This window comes from Psittacula echo, assembly GCF_963264785.1.
Source record: "Psittacula echo genome assembly, chromosome: 6".
NCBI lineage: Eukaryota > Metazoa > Chordata > Aves > Psittaciformes > Psittacidae > Psittacula > Psittacula echo.
In genome coordinates this window covers 15,180,193-15,196,835 of record NC_137743.1, presented here as the reverse complement: position 1 = coordinate 15,196,835, position 16,643 = coordinate 15,180,193, and the positions used below count along the sequence as shown (strand labels likewise).

Sequence of the window (16,643 nt, the reverse complement as noted above, 5' to 3'; positions counted from 1 at the left end):
CTCTGGTCTCGATTTTCATCAAACAAACTGTGGAAAACGAACCTGCGTTGGTCAAGAGATGAAATGGAGGTTTCATTAGCTTCTCCCTCATCTCTAGTTTTATTTGATTCCATACAATCTCTCAGGATTATTGTTATGAGATGCACCTACCACACAAAAGTGTTTCAAGGATAACTGATATGACCGCATAGCACTTTGTGTTCTCAAAGTACTATGTGAGTGCCAAGTATTAATAATAAACTGCAGAAAGCAAGCTTATTCCTACTTTCCACCAAACAAATTAGTACTGAATTTTAAAAAGCATATGGATCCACTGGAAATAGAATATATATGGTTTAGAATTAAGGAGGAGATGCTAAATGACAAAATTACAAACCAAAGTATTTCCAGAATCATTGCATTTTTCTTGGAGAGGAGTGCAATTCTAGTTGAAGAATCCTGTTTTTACCACAGTCCTGGTTTTACACTCTCTTTTCCAGCTGACTTGAATGAAGTGCAGACCATTAATATCTGAAGTGCCTTGTTTTGATTATACTGGCCTTTGCTGGTACCAATCTAGTTAAGGTAGCATCAAGAATTTCCAGCATAAAACACACTTACAGGTTTATAACTTGGCTTTAAAGATTCTACTCCAAAAGCCAGTGGGAGGCAGAGAGGCTCAGATGAGTGAATTATATTACATACCCTATATGATGTGTACTTGCTCACAACGGCATGCAAAGGGGAAGAATTAGCTTTAACTCTGAATTACCATGTTCCACAAGCCACCTAATATGATACTTTTAACTTCCCTATTTACGTAATCAAAATAACGTTTTGTAAATGTTTCACCTAATTAGGTTCTTCTGCCCAATTTCAGTTTGGCTTAAATCATAGGTGTCAATACAATATAGGAATTGGAATGTCATGTCTATTAATCATATTTATACACAAACACTGCCCCCCTCCCCCTCCTCAAAAGTCAATTGCAGCTTGTCTTCAAAGGGTCAGCATCTAGGTGATGGGATGTTATAGACTGCTAGCAGCACAATGCTGCCATTCAAAGAAAGGCTTAAATGAAGATCAAGGCTTACTAAATGAACTGTAGGTGTTTGCCTTTTTGTAAAAGATGAACTCACAGGAAACAGCTGGATTAAAGGGAGCTTTGCAGGTTACTTAAAATGCTGTTCTTAGAGCAACATGTATTTCTGGCCATTGGTATTCTGTTTCCTCTAGCCCACATAGGAACACAACACACTGCAGCACAGCAACATTGACTATAAAAACCTGGTAATGGCATCAGTGTGGGCGACCCATGCTCAGGTAGTGCTCAATGATTATCTCCAGTTTAAGTAGGCTGAAAATATGCAAATCCAGCCAGCACTGTTTTTAGCTAATATTGGCAGGTTTATGGATATTTATAGTACGTGTCCAGTCTTGCTGAACTCTCCATCTTCCTCCATCTCATCTCTAATACAAACTGCTTTTAGCCCACATTAATACAATGTGTTACTGGGATACTTCTCACACCCTGTATGTCAGGCAGCAGCAGATCAATATTTAGCTATGCTGAGGAAAAAAATCATTATGTTAGGGTCCTGTTTAAAAACCACAGACACCAGGAGGATAAACCTGATGCAAAGACAGCATTCCATCAGGATGCATGTGTATATTACTGCCTTTAAATACATCAAAGTGTCTTTCTTTCCAACATGCAGCTTTAAAGAATCCTACAGGTAGGACCTTTGGTATATATCCCACAGCAAATCAGTCTCACATCAAAAAAAAACTTAACTTCCCTGCTTCTCAGGAGAGCCCTCTTGATCAAAAATTTCCACCCTTTGCATCAATCCCCTTACTCATCTACTTCCTGTGGTGAAATCAGAGCACTGAAATTGGATTAGCAAAGCTATTTCCAAGACAGCACTTGCTGATGACACAAGCTCAGGTTTATAACTTTTCCTTGGATCAAGGAGTAAGAAGATTTAAGCTAAAGACTTTAGAACCAAAACTAAAAATTAAAAGTAAAGCAGCCACAAGAAAAAAGATGAGTATGAGTTCCGTTATTTGACGTTGCCTGATGTGAAAGCCTCCTTGGAAAATGCACTGACTGAGCATTTTGGGTTTGGTGTGTGTCGTGTCCGTCCCCCCCACCCCCCCAGTATTTTTCACAGTTAAAAAAAACGTATATCCCACCTGCATCAGAGCATTGGTAATAACAGAACAGCCACATAATGTTCTTCCTATTGTTCTCCCAACCTATCACATAAGAAACAGAAACTGATGCCATGCCCCACAGGTCAACAAACTTGAGCTCTGCGAGATGGTAACTGCAGAGTTGAGATCCCTTTGAGACATCTTGCCTCCAGCTCAAAGTTTAAATCAAGAAAACATCCATTTCAATGTCCCAGCTGACCCTCACTAGTGTGGACTTGGAAAGAGAGAGAAATGGTATCTCAGAGAGAAGCTCTAAAAGCATGCTTCACCTTTGCAACACATCACTCATCCAAAGAAATTGTTTGCAGACATAACACAGGACCCAATGCCTATCATCCAACAGGTATTCACCATCTTCCCAGTTCCACCTAAGTTAATGTAAGTTGACAACAGTAAGCAACTTGAACAAACAAGTTACTACTTACTACATATAAGATAGCGAGACACAACTGGAGACGATCAAAGGCATCCTGTTAGCACCTGCAATGAAACTCTCATGTTTTAAGGGGTTTTGCTGCTGCAGTTTTTCATTCTCTCCCACCCCACTCAAGCAAGTTGGCTCTTTGTTACTGTTGGGCTCTTGGTACCACAGATGCCTTCACCACCATGTTTCGTCATTTCACAACTCGTTGCCAAGACAACAGGATGCAGCTTATCCGTGCTGTTTTCATACTTCCAGGTTTTGTTGCCATAACAACACAATCATTCTGGCTTTCTACAAAAACAGCAACTTTAAGTCACATATTCTCAAGGCCTCAGGATTCATCATACATGTATCTTCACGACAGAGGAGATTTGTACAGGCAATTTGTAAATTAAGCTATTTTTTCTGAAGAGGGATTTTTCACTCACAAAAGTGAAAAGCTGACAGCAATTGCTGGAGGCAGACTGCTGAGACATCTAAAGCCTGGCCTTTAATAATAGCCAGAGTAATATAGCACTAGGCCACTTCTGAGTAGGGACTCCCCACAGTGTCAGACTATGTCAAACTGCACAATTGTTATGTGATGTGAGTAAGTGTCCATACTTGTTTCACCCAGGCAGATCTGAATTAGACACTAGATGCAATTCTCTTGAGTTTTAACCCAGTGGCCTCCCCATTATTACCAGCACCACCACCACCATGCAGCTTTGTGTACGAAGGCCCATTTTAATTCTGTAATTCGAGCTGTTGTTGCAGATTTGTTTTCAGACTCTGACCCTTTCCATTTTCAGGTGACTGCATTTTGAACCTTTTATTTACAGGTAGTGCACATTCATAAGACTGGTGAGAAAATGTTATACAAACACAGCATGCATAAACACAGACAGTGATGGCTATGAGTGGTATCAGCTAGCATGGCACTGTAACTTCATTACACCCTCATTTATGTACTTCACTAATGAGACAAGCACAGGTGTCCAACACGGCCCCTCACATGAGATGAATAACAATAATACAGTCCAACCTGCTTTAGCCATGCTTGGTATCCAGAAGATATAAGTTGGAATCCATCTTTTGGCATGTGTATTCGGGGCTAGGAGAGAATAGACATAAAGAGAGAGCTCCTTTTACACTGCGACCTAACTAACCTAAATCTAAATTCTGGAGCATTTTAAACAATGCAGATTTTTAAGCCATGTATGAAGGTTTCGTCCCCAGATTACTTCTTGTTTTCTCCTCTGATATCAGCTGCTTTAAGAACATGTTTTTTAAACTCTGTATATACAAGAATTTTTAAGATTTCCACACAAATGCACTTGGATAAGCACAGCCTCTGTGGTGAGTGCAGTAGCAAAGACTAACGGTCATTAACGCTTTTGCCACTACATAAAGCTAAATGGTGTCAAAACAGCAGTAGCCAAGCTATATGAGAGTGTTTTCATAGTCACCATCCTCAACACAGCAGACCAGACATTGGACAACATGGAAAGATTAAGGAAAATCCCTGCAGAGGTGCAGCCTTAATACTGGAGTAACAGGAAGCTACACTCACACACAGCCGTAAATTACGCCTCAAACTGATGGACAAATATAATTTCCTCCCCATTTACTGTTTTCATGCTTTATCAGGTTGAAGAAAAGGCAAGACATCCAAATGCTCTGGAAGCACATAACATACATAGCATAACTTACAGCTAGAAAAAAGCACGGAACAAAAAAAAATGAAACACTGCCATTCACAAATGACATTTATTTGCAGTTCAAAGATACTCTCACAGTCAACCAGATTCAACTGTTCCCAAAAAAATTTGGAGATGCTTAGAAAAATCACATCTAAGCCACAGGACCAGCCAGGACATCCGCAGACACCAAGTCCAGAGACATTTTTTTACTCCTGGAAACTATTTCACAATCCCTTTCTTAATTTACTGTACTTCCCCTTCAAACCACTCCTCATTTTCAGAATGGCTCTATTCAAGGTGAGTTTATCCCTATTTGTTCTTGGGTCAGCACAATATTTAGTATGTATAGACTCTGTCTGCCTTGGATTTGTAACAGTAAACGCCACAATTCGTTGGAGAGGAAAAATGTATCACCACTGAATGACTAACCCTTACAGCTATGGTGGGGAGGTAGTCCAGCCTTGGAATTTGAAAATAAAGGGCTAGAACAGACTAAAATTTTGCCTCTAAAGAGAAGTACAAATACAGGATTTTACAATATACTTTGAACATTAGTTATTTTTGCTTCCCTCCAGTTCGAATTTAAATCCTCCTAAATCTTTCCAAGCAGCACTAAGATTATGCCCTGGTCTCCTAGCCAGTAATCTCAGTTAAATGTGAATTTTAATAATCAGCATTGTGCTGATAAATTAAAGTCAAGTATATCTGGTTACTACATTCACCTGCTGAGTTTGGACTTGCAATGCTTAACACATTAACAAACTATGTTTTAGGGGACTTCTCACACAGCTAGAAGCATCGTGCTCCGAGACCTAACCCTTACTTCAGCACTAACTTCATGGATGGTTAGTCTCTCTACTACTGTAAAATGAGGACAACACTCATTTAACCCCCCTCACAGGTTTGCTGAGAGGAACTGCTGACATTTCTATGTGCTTTGAAAATGGAAGAAACTATATGAAGTGCTACGTATCTGGCAAGAACACTACAGAACCCCACATTTTACTCCTAGCTCAAGTGCTTCAGTTGCTTTTCCAAAGTAGCACAGCACAGTACAGTATACCTATCAAGGACGGGGAGGACAGGAAAAAAAAAAGCCTTCATAAACAAGCAGAAAGAACAACCTTTTGAAATCACAGTGTCAGGAGTAAAGAGACCTGAATATCAGTCTTGTATCTGCCCAGGCTCATACAACAAATTGTGAAAAATTGCTTCATTACTTTCTGTTTCTGGCACCTAACCTACAAATTAAATGATAACAGTCAAGCTTTCTCTTAGAACCCACAGGCTGCTTAACATTTGTAAGGCCCATCAGTCCAGAGTAGTTTGAGTAATCGATTTAAGTCACTGATTTAAACCATCTACTTTGAAGACCCTGGTCCTGCAAATACATAAGTGTATTAATAGATCTATTATCATCAACAGGATTACACTCATGCAGGAGTGTCTCCAATATCAAAATTAACACTGTTTTTCTATTTAGACAACTCTTACCTATGCAAGTACTTTGTGAATTCAACATAAAGTTGCCTGAGTATTAGCAATAAAAGGAATCAGGACTTTCAGCAGATTAGCAGCTACTGTAAACTCAATTTATTTCTCAATGCTGACAAGTTGAATACACAAATAGGAGAAGCTAAGACTCATCACATCCCTCAACACCATATTTGCAAAATCCCCAGTGCCTCCTCTACATTTGATAAATCTACCCTCACCTAAGAAAATAAGCTATATAGAAGTAAATTTTACTAGTATGTGGTACGTCACTACCCACATATTGTTACTTATGCTGTTAAAGTGGGATATTTGCACAAGTGAGCCCACATACACATCAAACACAAGCGCTGACAGAAAAGCATAATTTAATTAAAATCTCAGAGATTCACCACTGGCTAAACTTTTACAGCCAATTTCCCAGATTCTGAACTCCTGTGGTTCTCTTGGGCACACTGTGAATGACCCCAGGAATACATTCTTCAGCACAGACAGGCAATTAAGTGAGTACATCTAGTTAAAATGGTGTGAATTTCACTATCTGAATGACAGCAGACACAACCTCAAAATGATAGAAGAGGAACTGATATATACTTGACAATTTAATAAATAAAATATTGCCCCTCTTCCTCCAGCCTGTAAAAGGTGCCAGACACAGACAACCGCCTTGTTTGAAAGCTGCAGTATTTTATCAATCAACACTAAAATCTCCACAATTATGATCCATTCAAAGCAATTCTATCAGCAATACAATTAATTGCCCAGCAACATCTACTCATTTTTGTACTTTCATGAGCACACACCATTTATGCTCATGGTTCAATATCATTTATAAGCATAGTATTTTCTCTCAACATCTGCTCCAGCATTTTCCATGACTGGAAGTCAGGCTTATCGGGTAATTTTCCTCTCTTTTTCAATAGCCACAACAGCGTTTGCTTTTCTCAAAAAGTAACTCTGACAGCATTCTAACTGCTAATTTCTATCATGCCTTTTTGTGAATATTTCAAGCTTGTATCTAGGTGAGTGACTAATTAGTAATATAACCCTGTCTCCTTCCTATTCCAAGACATCCACGTTTCTTATTGAGGACTTGTTATAAAAATGAGCCTTCCATCAGCCCAGATGGCTTATTCCACAACCATCAGCAACTTATTCACAGTTCTCAAATGCAATTTTAATCTGTATAAAATGCCTACTTTCTCTGTAGCCTTTTTGGTGGCCACAGAACTTATAATTTATATATTACCCGCACATTAAAACTATATACATTGCAATTGTCTATAAACCCATGAGCCAGAGTAGCTTACTTTGCTCATCTTTTTTTTCTGCAACCCCTGCCCTTTTTCCTTTAGTAATCTATTCTTCCACTTTTAATCCATTTGATTTCTGCAGTTCCTAGCTAGGCCCAGAACAACAGAATGATTTCTGAGAACAAGTCAGTAATTTAAAATTCAGTGGTACCCGCTTTCCCTTCCCTACAAAGGCTGATTTTTAGAGGACATTTAATTACAGGCCTGAGTTCCTATATTCTAAGCCTAAACACAACCCCTGAAGGCTTACAATATTTGAGTCACAGCTGGAGTCGTGGTTACTATACAGTTTAAATATCAGCCTCTTTACTGTGCAATTTGTTTTGAAAATCAAATCAGATGCCGTGTCATAAACAAGTGCTAATTAAGTAGAGAGCGGAAATTGAGCTTTTTTGTGCAAGAAAGGTTCTTAAATATCTGCATCTTCACTTCCATAAGAAAGGATAAATACAACAAGAAAGATAATTATAAAAGGAAACCTACTCTGGTACTTGCAAGGCAGTACTGCTGCTTCACCATTTCAGCAGCTTCCACGTAAGAAAAAATGGGGGGAAAAAAACAAGTTGAGAGCTGTATGAAATATATATGTACCAAGGAGCTTATGAATCCGATCATATAACCCATAATGCTTCCTTCCTTTTCCCTCAGAGAGGACATTCACTCTGGGTTTCCATCACATACGATTTAAACAGGCAAGCTAAACCCATCTCTCTGCCACTGCACAGCAATAATGAAGCTACTTGTATGTTCAGTCCTTTTAAGTTATGATCTACATACAGTATTTATTTGACGATAACACTGCATTCATTAGCTATAACACCTTGTTTGATAAATATCAAGTGAAGAACAGGAATAATGCATTTTCATACTCTGAAGGTTGCCTCTGAGTAACAATATTCACGACTCCATTAACTAACAGGCTCTCGGCTACAAAGGCAGAATTAGATCTGTCAGTCACTGACATGGGAGGGCATGGCCAGTTGCACTGAAGATTGTCCAGTTGAGAGGACTTCCATTGCAATGGAAAATATCCCCTGTGGCCTAGAATTTGTTAATGAGTTTGTACGCATTACAGCAATAAATTGCATTCCTACTATAGAATATATGGTCTAAACAGATACCTTACTCCACTGCCCAAAGCAACACTCAAAATAAGTCTCAGTTAGATCTGTGGACTCTAATAATTCAACAAAACCAAAGACAGGATTTCAAACTCCTATTATTAGGAGAAAAACCCACGAGCTCTCCAATTCTAAAACCCTAAGCTGCCAATATTTTAAATGTGCCCTTAGTGAGATTTTGTAGATGGAATGAACAAACACTGAGCCTGTTGACTGTCGGATCTCAGTTTGATACCAACTCCTTCAGAAGGACACAGTGCTCTCAAATAGTAGGCTCTGACTGCCTGCAAACAGTGAATCACAGCATGTGGTGAACATGGCTACTCTAGCTCTTTAGTGAATCTGTTCGGAGTATGTTGACCGAGATCTGCTCTAAACCAATTCTCACTGGAGAATGCCTATTTATACTCCTTGACAGATAAAAAGACACAAGTTTTTAGATCCTCCAAGAGCAGCAGTTACCAGGAAAACTACTTTTGTAACAGGAAGCACCTGGATACCTTCTTAAGGGCTCACAAGAATATTAAGATACAGTATTCAGAACCAAAAGGAGATCTGTAACAACACTCCATTAATCTTCAAAGTAACAGCAAGCTCTGCAAACATGCTTACCATAGCAGCATGAAGAGATCCTTTGTGCCCATAAGTAAAAACATGCTTGATTTCACAACCACTTGACATGTTAAGTCTGAAATTCAAGTCCTATATTCAGCCTTCTTCAAGACTGCAAGATCGGTGGCGAAGAAGAAAGAAGCTACATCTCTCATGCTACTGTCTAAACTTGTGCCAGGTAAGTATCCAACAAGGACACTGGCATTCATAGTGCAGGCATTATGTGTACAATAGAAGCCGGAAATTTGTCTAGAGATCAATAAAACAAAGCTGATGACTTTTATGTATCTTGTCTCTTTTTTGTAAGTACACAGAAAAGTCCGAAAGCTCACCTCCACTCTAATTTTTCACTGAGATTCAGAGCATCAGGAATGGAGAATTATGTACTTGAGGAAAAAAAAATTCAGCCAAGGTGAACAAAATTAAGAAGTCTGGAAATCTACAATCTCTGTAATCAGCAAAAGAACCTTCAGCACTAACTTTCCTCTTCCTGATCTCCTGCTGAATTTTAGGGAGCAGACAAAAAAGCATACAGAAGGAACAGGTTACAAATCTGTGCCAATCATCCTGGAAGGAAATCTGCAATTCACACATTAAGCAGACAAATTTGTAAGAGGAATACTGGTTTATTTTTTCGAAAAGAAATGGAAATGCTTTCAGGAGCAAACTCCCGCATTCAATCTCAACATTTTTTGCTCAGCTAGTGAGCTCTCATCTTCTGAGCTGAGTCCAGCACTCAAGCCAAACATTTTGCTGTTCAATAAAGTAACCAAAAAACTTCTTTTTTTCAGGAATGGCCATTCTATCCTAATTTATTTCCCTTAAAAAGCACTGCATTACAATTACAATGTGGGACCTATTCACCAATCATAAGTAACTTGGATTTCATACCTAATAGCCTGAAGTACTTACCAAGACATAGTAAATCTCTTCCTGATCTAAATGCACTGTACTGAGTTCAGCTCTATGATAGTTTTCAACTCCTTGCAACTGGCACAAGATGCAAATATTCCTTTACTTGGCTTAACTAGAGGAAATCCCTCCTTAAAGCTAGAAGTACCAAAGAAACCTGCTGCCCTAAGAATGCAGTGGGGACAACAGAAGCAGTTGAAGACACTTAACTGGCAGCCTCTGGTAGCATCCCCATGCAGAACAGGTATTAGTAAGAAGACTAACCAGAGTAAGTGCAAAATGTTGCAGAAATGACTGGCCAGCCCAACCCTTACAAAGGAAAAAAAATATGGCAAAAACTGTAACACAAACAGACAAACACTATGTCCTGTCTACCAAGAAAGGAAATCGACTGAGATCAAGTACTGGTAACTATTGCCAAAATCAAGCAGTCACCATGGGACATTTAAGTAAATCTACTCCCAATTTAGAACAAATCAGAATTAGTGCTAGACTAACCCAATCTTCTTCTTTAAGAAGATCACCGAAGTCCAGACAAATTAGAAGTAGTTACGATCTGATAGATGCCATGTAGGAAGTTACTAGTTAAAATGGAGAGGATTAGGATTAATACCAGAGTTGTAAGAAGGATAAGAAACTAAAAAGGGTAAAGGATCACAGGACACTGTAAAAAAAGGAACTAGCAAGCTGTACAGAGATTGATCTTTGTTGAAATCTATAATTAATCTTGAAATTTAATGTTAAAATATTCTAATAGCAAAAAATACCCAACAAGAATTACCAATGTGCTACCAAAATTGGCTGAAGTTCAGAGACATCATAAATACATAGGACACAGCCTCTTGAAGATGTGGGTAACAGACCAACACAAGGTACACATACATTAAAAAGTAACATTATTTCTAACATAAACTAAGAACTCAGTAACTGAAGAGAGAGGAAGAGGCCCTGGGATATGTTACTCTTTAGATAATGATGGTTTGCTACTAAGATGCAGCCATGAAGATGGGAAACACTACTATAGAATATTGTATAAAGTGAAAAAAAATCCCAGAATAGAGAAACTGGGATTACTGCTTTTGTACAAAGAACCAACAAAACTTCTCCTAGAATCTTCTGGGAGACCAATCAAATTCTGCAGCTGTTTAGAAAGCTCTGCTAAAATGATTGGAAGTTACAGGAGATGTCTTATTATGGGAAAAAAATAAAAATAAAAAATGCTTTTTTAGCCTGACCAGATCCAGCTCAGAGGAGAATAGAACTGCTCTCCACAAATACATGCAGATGAACACAGGGGAGAGCTGTTTAAGCTCAAGGACCACATTGGCACAAGAACAAATGAGAATGAATTAGCTATGAATGTAGTTAAACTGGGAAACCAGAATGAGGATCCTAGCTTTCAAAGCAGTCAAATTTGGAATAGCTCTACAATGGCATAGCAAAGAAAATTCCACTCAAGAACTCCTTTGAGTAGCTTGCAAAAGGGAGTAGAGAGAACACTGTCTGCCAACATCAGACTTGAACCCATGCTCCAAATCCATGCAGAGACATTTCCTCTCACTGACGGGCTCTGTATGGTTTATGCCTCTGCATAAGGTCTTATTTCAAGGTCAGTGAGATAGGATATATAGGAATATCTTCCTGTCAGAAAAAAACTCACAGGACACTTATGCTTGCTAATAAACAATAGTTGTGACTAAGTACAAGAGCTACACACTTCGCTGCAGCCATCCCAGTCAAAAGAACAAAATAAACGAAAAAAGTTACATAAAGAAAATTAACAAGGAATATACATTTTTGTTCTTTGGAACCTATTAGCAACAGAAAACACCTGTCATATTTAAAAAGAGTGTTAATGTTGTTTGGATTTCTTTAGAAAACTGATGAGATGCTTCCAAGACCCATCTTCTAGAACAAGATTGATCCGTAGTTTCTTGAGACTACACCCACTTCTCATTGTTCTAATTTGCAGGAGATGAATGATAGCTGGCTGCATTTCTCAATCCCACTGAGAGTTTTGGCATATAAAGAACGAAGGGCACTAAGTAGACCCAATGAACAACCCCTCTGGAGAATTGCCAGCATCTTCCTAATAGACAGAATTCTAGGCCAACTATCCATAAACTAAAAGCAACTCCCACATAAACACTGCTCCATTCTGCATCGGTCTCACAATAAATTACAAATGATGTCTGTAGAGAGGGACAGTGACTATACTGTCTGACAGACTTCCATGGTAGACCATTTTTCCCTGAAACAATTAAAGACTCTTTTGGTTGCTGTATGGGCAAGCCTGGAAACATTTTCTTTTCTAGTCAGAATACAGTCTAGCCCCGCTTTGTATCCAGGCAAAGACAGCCATCACCTTCTTCCCAAGTATTCAATCCATCCTCCTATATTTGGAAAAATCCTCAAGAATAACTATGTCCTTAGCTGGAAACATCAAGAGAGAAGACTTCTGTGAACAAACCAAAAGAATCCACATGTAGGCATAAAGCCAGCTAATGGAAAAACACACCAGAGCTCTGCGGTGGCTGCTATTACCCAAAGTCCCTTTTTACAATCTTCTTCAAATGCATTTTGCTCCTGAAAAAGGTGGTTCTGAAAAAGATGGAGCATCTAGACTACAGTTAGAAATACACTCATTACTGTCTTGCTAATATACAACCGCACTTAAGTTCTTCATTCCTTCATAGTACATCCCCACATTTCCCTTCTTACCACAGGATGAGGGAAATTAAACCAGCACTAAGGCTCTTTGCTTCTGTTAGTCCAAACTGGTTACTCCAGTGGATTCTGCCAAGAGGTTGCATGGCTCCTGCTCACAGTCTGTAAACACTTCTGTCCTTCCCTCAAGACAATGGGAAAGACCCCTTGCTGAGCTTTCCTATTCTTCCTCATTCTCTCCATCCTGCTGCTCTTATTGAGATGAATGCACAGACCCTGTTTCAACAGTAGGGGGGAGGGAAAATTAAATTGGATGTTTCTCAATTCTTAGTACAGAGGAGAACTAGAAGCAGCCAGAGAGCGAAAAATTGTGATCAATCGTTTGTTTCCAAACAAAATCACTGTGGAAAAGTGAAATCATTTAAAACTAAAAGTCTTCATTGCTGCTTCTCAAACCTTCTGCCACTACAGCTAACAAATTTGGCTGTGCACACGCAGCTGCAAGCAGGCTGAGCACCCATTGGTTAATGGAACCACAGAACTTGCAGATGAAAGAAAAAAAAACGAATTTTAATGCAGTTTTTAGAAATACTTGTCATTGTTTCAGCATTGCCATTTAGTGAATGGGACCGATTTCTCTCTCAGTAGGGGATGATATTTTAATGATGTAACAATGTACTTCCCAGAAGAAAGACAAGCCTCATGAGGCAGATTAAAACTAAGAATATTCAGATCCCATTAAAATCAGACAGTTTCAAGCCATTTTTTAAATTAATTTTGTTTAATGATAAAATGTGTTATCTTAACAGGTGGCTAGCCAATTGTAAAATTAACCAAAACATGGTCAGAGGCACAAGGCTAGCTATTAGAAGAACTGATTTCTTTTTATTCTGCCTTTTATCATCAGTGCAACATATGACCCTAAACAAATTCCTCCAGTACATGACCCCAGGCAAATTTCTGAGCTTCAGTTTTCCCTTTCTGCAAAGCAGGGGTAGTATTTGTCCAACCCCAAAGCTCTTCAAGACCACAGATCAAGAGACATCAGAAAGCACTGTTGTTTAACCAGCAGGACATATTTAATGCAATTCCCAGGATGTTTATTTTCCACAGTTTCTGGGGGATCACGAAGTTTTTCTCAGCACTACTCAGCCTCCTGTCAAGAAAACAACTTCATGTTTGATTGCTTATTAATTGTATTTTAAGCACTTACTACTTAGCTGCAGCCACTGGACTCTGCAATGCTACAACTCATTTTCACTTTCCACAGCTAAACACACACTGCATTCGACACTTCTGTGCAAAATCACTTCAAATATATAAATAATACGCTTTGTTGGGCATCTCCTGAATTGTAGAATGGGGAAAACGCGGAAGACTAAAGAAAATACTGAGTATTAGAATCAATAGTATTATTAGTACCAGAATAATAGTATTATTCTATTAGAAACGCTAGTTAAGCTTGCTACTGAGAATGCTTAAATATTACACAGATCTCAGCAGCACACATGGAGGTTAGAGATGAGATAATGTAAGCAGACAAGGAAGTGAGAAAACAACTCGTTCCATCTGCATTGTTGAATTTAGCATGAAAATTTTCATACAACAAAATCAAGTTTGCTGGTTATGCTGGTCTTACACACGACTGATCACTTACACCCTAAGTACTGCAGCAATCACTGAGAAAATGAATGTGACAAGAAATGCATCCATACAGATGAAAGAGTGTCAGTGGAATCCTTTCACTCAATTTTCAATGAAAATACATAATTCCCAGGTATGACTCTCCTTGTAGCAGAAAATAAGTACTTTTCATTAGTAAGTTTTAGGATATGAACTACCAGCACAGTAAAACCTAAAGAAAACAAAACAGTGGATGAACACCATTCATTTGACAAGCATAACCAGTCAATGTTTGTATGTCAGGAAATACTTTCTGATCCCCACTTTAAATGTTTTCAGAGCATGAAGTGAATTTTAAATGAGACTAGAGCATGAAGTTTCCTCTGCCACCTAACTCCTAGACTCAAGTCATTACTTCCCCTACCTCAATAGCTGCTAGCACTGAAAATAAACAAGAAAACAATGTAACTTCATATTTTCATCTCATTTATGGCCCAGAGATCAGAGCCTGGTTCGCTACTGAAATACTCCAAAGAGTATTCACCATCTCACTTTTCCTTCATTAAGCACCTCTTAGGTGATCTCCAAACACTGCACATTCCTATCTTACCTCTGGAGATAATACATAGCCACAGAGTAACCTTACTTTCCTCCTCCGAAGTCTTTGTTACCTCTTTCCACATTACACACCACTACAGGATGTTGAGAACACTGTGGCCACGGTGTATATATTCTATCTTCCAAGGATTTGTCCATCACATTTGAAAAATCATGGCAGTCAGGTGAAGTTCCCAATGACTGGAAAAAGGGAAATATAACCCCCATTTTCAAGAAGGGGAAAATGGATGACCCAGGCAATTACAGACAAGTCAGTCTCACCTCTGTGCCTGGCAAAATCTTGGAGCAGATTCTAAGGCACATTAAAAACAACAAGGTGCTTGGTGACAGCCAGCATGGCTTCACTAAGGGGAAATCCTGCCTGACCAATTTGGTGGCCTTCTATGATGGGGCTACAGAACCGATGGACAGGGGCAGAGCAGTTGACGTCATCTACCTGGACTTGTGCAAAGCCTTCGACACTGTCCCACAGGACATCCTTGTTTCTAAATTGGAGAGACATCAATTTGATGTGTGGACCACTCGGTGGATAAAGAACTGGCTGGATGGCCGCACGCAAAGAGTTGTGGTCAATGGCTCCATGTCTAGTTGGAGGCCAGTAACGAGTGGTGTCCCTCAGGGATCGGTGTTGGGATTGGTCTTGTTCAACATCTTTGTTGGTGACATGGACAGTGGGATCGAGTGCGCCCTCAGCAAGTCTGCCAATGACACCAAGCTGTGTGGTTCGGTTGATACACTGAAAGGAAGGGATGCCATCCAGAAAGACCTTGACACGCTTGTGAGGTGGGCTGATGCCAGCGTTAATAAGTTTAATCATCCGAAGTGCAAGGTCCTACACCCGGGTTGGGGCAATCCCAGGCACAGCTGCAGGTTGGGCAGAGAAGAGATTCAGAGCAGCCCTGCGGAGAAGGACTTCGGGGTGTTGGTCGATGAGAAAATGAACATGAGCCGGCAGTGTGTGCTCGCAGCCCAGAAAGCCAACTGTATCCTGGGCTGCATCAAGAGGAGCGTGACCAGCAGGTCGAAGGAGGTGATCCTGCCCCTCTACTCTGCTCTCATGAGACCTCACTTGGAGTATTGTGTGCAGTTCTGGTGTCCTCAACATAAAAAGGACATGGAACTGTTGGAACAAGTCCAGAGGAGGGCCACGAGGATGATCAGGGGACTGGTGCACCTCCCATATGAAGACAGGCTGAGAAAGTCGGCGTTCTTTAGCCTGGAGAAGAGAAGGCTGCGTGGAGACCTCATAGCAGCCTTCCAGTATCTGAAGAGGGCCTATAAGGATGCTGTGATAGGACAAGCGTTAACAGGTTAAAACTTAAAACAGGGGAAGTTTAGGTAGGACATAAGGAAGAAGTTCTTTACTGTGAGGGTGGTGAGGCTCTGGAATGGGTTGCCCAGGGAAGTTCTGAGTGCTCCATCCCTGGCAGTGTTCAAGGTCAAGTTGGACAGAGGCATGGGTGTCATGGTTTAGTGTGAGGTGTCCCTCCCCATGGCAGGGGGGTTGGAACTTGATGATCTTAAGGTCCTTTCCAACCCTAAGAATTCTACGATTCTATGATTATTGAGGAAACCCTTTTCCTAACCAAACTTTGTGGTAGAACAGCCTGCTTTATATCTTTACTAATGAGAATGATAATTTAGTACCAAATACTCATGAGGAATTATAGCTCTGCTGACTGGCAAATAATTTGCCAAGGCAGATTAGTTTAGCTGCATAAAATAAACATCCACCTGCACATACTAGCACTAATCAGGGCGTGAAATTAAACTTTTTATTCAGTGGGAAATAACTGCTGCAAGGCGGCGATTTAGTCTGGGAAGCAAATATTAAGGTCAGCCTATTCTCTCTGATGTTTATAGTATATATTGCAGTGCAGAGAGCACAGAGCAACAAATTCTGCTTTTTTAGTCTATGAAACTAAATACTTCAATGATGCGACAGCAAATTTGCCATTTGCTTTTCTAATTGCATACATTT

General features: G+C 39.7%; 1 protein-coding gene across 11 annotated transcripts in view; it reads right to left on the bottom strand.

The window, feature by feature from the left end:
- BTRC (beta-transducin repeat containing E3 ubiquitin protein ligase) overlaps positions 1 to 16,643 on the bottom strand; it is a 124,988-nt gene that overhangs the window by 103,303 nt on the left and 5,042 nt on the right. The window contains exon 1 of one of the 11 annotated variants that reach the window (XM_080620939.1): positions 3,645 to 3,663. The exons of the other annotated variants lie outside the window; for them this stretch is intronic. The gene's annotated coding sequence lies outside the window, so the exon portion shown is untranslated. Of the gene's footprint in view, positions 1 to 3,644; positions 3,664 to 16,643 lie in introns of those variants that run through there. 11 annotated transcript variants of the gene reach the window in all.